This window comes from Pteropus medius, unplaced genomic scaffold, assembly GCF_902729225.1.
Source record: "Pteropus medius unplaced genomic scaffold, Ma_sr-lr_union100, whole genome shotgun sequence".
Taxonomy (NCBI): Eukaryota; Metazoa; Chordata; class Mammalia; order Chiroptera; family Pteropodidae; genus Pteropus; species Pteropus medius.
In genome coordinates, this window is record NW_024344240.1 from 17,255,482 (window position 1) to 17,260,174 (window position 4,693).

Consider the following 4,693-nt stretch of genomic DNA (forward strand, 5'->3'; position numbering starts at 1 on the left):
GACATCCAGAATTACTAAAATTCTGGTCAGTTAAGTATTTGTTAGGAACCTACTATATGGCAGATAGTCTCTTAGAAAATATAGCTTTAAATATGAATATTAAAAACACTTTTAGGACCCCATGGTATGAATGGGATGACAGATAATAAAAATGACTAGAATGCAATGCATCAATTCTCTAATAGAGCTCTAGTCAATAGGAAGTGAAAACATGAATAAAAAAAAATCAGCTTCTGGTGGTCAACAGTAAGCTGATTCTTAAATGGAAAAATCACATTTTCCTAACCTGCTACTCCTTAGTTGTATTCTTATGGTCTGCCCTCTAAAGTTTCTGTTTGTTGGAATAAAGTGCTGCTTTTTGCATAGGACTGATGACTTCAACTGATACATAGATAAATGTCAGAAATTTAAGTTGGAAATCTTGAAAGATCACTAAGAAGCAATAATTGGGTTTCAGTGTACAGGAGTTTTTTTTTTTTTAATATAAATATATTTTAAAATGATTTACCTCATTAAACTATGTACATAAATAACTTGGATAAAAATATAAAAACTTTTTTTTAAAAAAAGAGAGAGCCAATTAAATGAGAATTGAAGAGTTAAGTAATAAATCAACAAGAGATGACAGGTAAATACCAAAAAAAAAAAAAAAAAGCCCTATTTTTGATTATCCTCAAAATGTTGACAATAATATTAACTTCCCATAGAGAATAAGAAGTCAACACATTTTATTTATTTTTCAAAGAAAGGTAATCACAGAAATGTATAAGACTCAAATTGGATTTGCTCATTTCTTTAATTGACTCACATCAGGATTTTAATAAGTGTAAGTTAAATAATTAAAAAATAATTAAAATGAATTGTGAACAATTTAAAGTCTAATTATACTTTTTATTATTCATTTAAAAAAAATTAAGCCAGGATATGTAGAAACCAGAAATCTTGTGAATAGTAGAAGATGTATGGTGAATAAAAAATAAATTGAATTTAAGCAATTAGATTGATGCGGCCAAATTTGTGACTACTGTTTTTTAAGGGCTTTTTACTCCATTTAAAATTAGAGGGAGAATTATTTTCTGACACTGGTATCTATTTAGTCAGATAAACTGAATTTACCAAACAATCCAAGATTCATCGATAGGAGAAAACTATACAGTTATGAATTAATTCTGCTCAAGAAATATAAAATGCTGGTCATTAGAACAATTTATGTCCAAAAATTAATGAGATATGAAAAGCATTAATGTGGCATGTTAATATAAAATCATTTTAAGATTAACATACAGTCACTTAAAAAATAATTTAGTTAACCGTTAAAGTTTATTTTTTTCATTTTATAAATAATGTGTGTCTTGATCCTTCTTATATATTAATTTTCTTTTCATATCCTGCCACATAAAACATACTGGAAAATCTAATAAAACAAACCCCCTTCTCTAATAACATGGATAGATTAGAAGCAAACTATGTATAAAAATGAATAAAATAACCTTACCCTATTTGTTGAGTTTTAAAAATTTCCTTACAACTATTTTTTAAGAATCATCGCTTATTTCATATGTATATATACCATAGATAAGCCACTGAGGGATGTACTTTAATCTAAGAATTTATTTCTATGCAACTCATAAATAATCATTTTTAAAAATTACTGTAAAGACAATTTGTGTGGTAAATGGTAAGTGCCGACCCATGTGACATGATTTTAATGTTGCTCTTTTATCTCTTTGTTTCAGTTGTGGTAAGGGAGAGAAGAATAAAGCTAATGGTTCATTTCTGTCATAGATATATCCCAGGTTGTTCTCCATGATTTTCAAAACCTAATATTCACTTTTCAAGTATTAGTGGAAACTGTGATATGCTTCTAACCAATTGAGTATGGCAAGGGTGATTGGATATCACTCTTGTAATTACGTTAAGTTTTATTGCAAAGGTGAAGGGAATTTTCACATATAATTATGGTCATTAACCAAATGACTTTGAGGTAAAGTGGAGATTATACTAAGTGGGCCTCATCTAATCAGGTGAGTTTTATAAAAGAGGGTCTTGGTCTTCCCTGAAGGCAGAGATTCCAAATGAAAGAGACTTTCTCTGTTTCTGGTTTTAAAGAAGTCAGCTACAAAGAATTGTAGTCTCGAGGAAATGAATTTTGCCCAAGCCTGGAAGAGCATGGAAACTGTTACTTTCCTAGCTCAGCCTCCTATAAAAACATCTTGCAGAACCCTAAACAGGGGACTCCGTTAAGCTGTGCCTGGACATCCAAACTACAGACACTGGGAGATAATAAAATAGGTGTAGTTTAAAGCTGCTAATTTTTTTTTTTTTGGTAATTGTTTCACAGAATATAAAACTAATATAAAGCCTCCTACAAAAAACTTCTAAAAACAGACCAGATGGCCTTACATTTCCAAAGCAACCTTAAGCTTTTAAAATAAACTATTTTATGTTTCATCAATTCTTACTGTAATATCAAAACAGTATATTTTTCGCTGCTAGGCAACCACTTTCCTTAGTCATTTTTGCTTAGAAATATTTAATGTTTTTCAGGTTTTTCTTGTTGTTTAATGCATGTTTGTAAAAGACCAGAAAAGTTAAAAAGATGAAGTTATGGGCAGAACCTCCATGGTTTTTCCTTTTGCATTTCTTTTCCCTTACCTAGATACATTCATTTCTGGCTATTTCTCTTGCTAGTCACCTCCAATCCACAGCATATGCCACAGACCATTCCATTTTGATTTTCACTCTGTTTCTGTCATGTCAGTTAGACTCTAATGGATAGAGGTAGATAATAGTTTGCTGCTTGCCAATGTGCATGAATTCATATCCACCAATAAATGCTAAGATACCTCTCATAATTCTGAATGCTTGTTAATCAGATTGATGTGATTTTGAAAACTATGTTGCTTTCTAACCACGTTAACTCAGAAAAATTGTTTGAGTTTTGTGAACCTACAATTTATCATTTATTAAATGGGGAAAATAATGCCTTTGTCATATTAGTGTTATGATTAAAGTTCACAAATTATTTAGCATTGCCTGGTACATATTAAAAGCTCAATATATAGTAACCATTCCTAACTACTTATTATTTATCAGTCACTGGGCTTGACTCTCCAATTCCTCTTTCCTTCTTCTGTTCTCTCTCAGTAAAGATACACATTTAATTATTATAGTAATTATCAGAGTAAGAATGCAAAATGAACCTCCTTGCTGCTGTTATATAGATGAGAAAATTGAATCTAAGGAAATTAAAGATCTTCCCAAGTTTACATGAGTAGTGAAGGTCACAACTAAGAAATGAACCTAAGCCTTTTAAATTCCATTTTAATTCTAATTTCATCCAATTGTTTCATTTGTGTCCTCTCAACATCTTGAGGCTATACTACTGGAACAATCTATTTCTAAACAATATACAATTCTAAAAAAAAAAAAAAAAAAAAAGAAGAAGAAAGTGCATAGTCTAGGAAAATTTTAAACCCCCAGGTAACTTTTAAACCTAAAATAAATATATTTTGGGACCATATATGTAACCACTTATTATTGGGTTCTGTTCATTAAGAAGCTGGTTAATATTCCATTATCTAAATGTACCACTGTTTATCCATTCACTCTACTGAAGGATATATAGGTTGTTTCCAAGTTTTGGCAATTTGAATAAACCTGCTGTAAACATCCATGTGTGATTATTTGTGTGTACATAAGTTTTCAACTTCTTTGGATAAATATTAAGGAATATAATTGCTGGATCATATGGTAAGATTGTTTAGTTTTTCAAGAAACCATCAAACTGTCTTCCAAAGTGACTGTACCATTTGCATTCCCACCAGCAGTGAATGAGAGTTCCTCTTGTTCCATATTCTCATCAGCATTTGGTATTGTTAGTTTTCTGGATTTCGGCCATTTCAATAGGTGTATAGTGGCATCCCATTGTTTTAATTTGTAATTCCTTAACGACATATACTATTGAACATCTTTTCATCTGCATGTCTTCTTTGCCAACTGTATATTTTCATTGGTGAGATGTATAGGCATTTTGTTCATTTTTTAACCATTTATTTTCTTATCGTTGAATTTTAAAGAGATCTTTGTATATTTTGGATAACAATATTTTATTATATGTGTCTTTTGCAAATATTTTATACCATTCTTTGATTCGTCCTCTCAGTCTCTTCACAATGTCTTTCACAGAGAAAATGCTTTAAATTTCAGTGAAGTCCAGCTTATCAATTATTTCTTTCATGAGCCATGCCTTCGATGTTGTACCTAAAAAGGCATCACCAAATTCAAGTGTGTTGCTGCAGATTTGAGGTTCTGAGGTAAGGGGTAGAGCCTCGGGGTGGGGGGTTGGAAGAAAATGTGGGAAGCTGTAGGCAACTGTGACATAGCTCTTTATTCCAGCAAGGGCAGAGCCTGCCTCGCAGGGCTGCAGCGTCTTTATATACACAGGTTAAACAATAATGGCATACTGCCAGAAGCCTGCCCATGCGTACTGGGTATGTGGTTACATAATGGGAGAAGACATGACTAACTTCCCCTCGGAAGTTGCTAAGGGTGTCCGGAAGGAGCCTAAATATAACCATCTTTCTTTCTTCTAACACCAAGGTCACTGTTTTTTTCTCTCTTTCTTCTTCTGATAGTCTCATTATGTGTATGCTATAACTACTAATAAATAAAATTTAACCGAATAAATTTG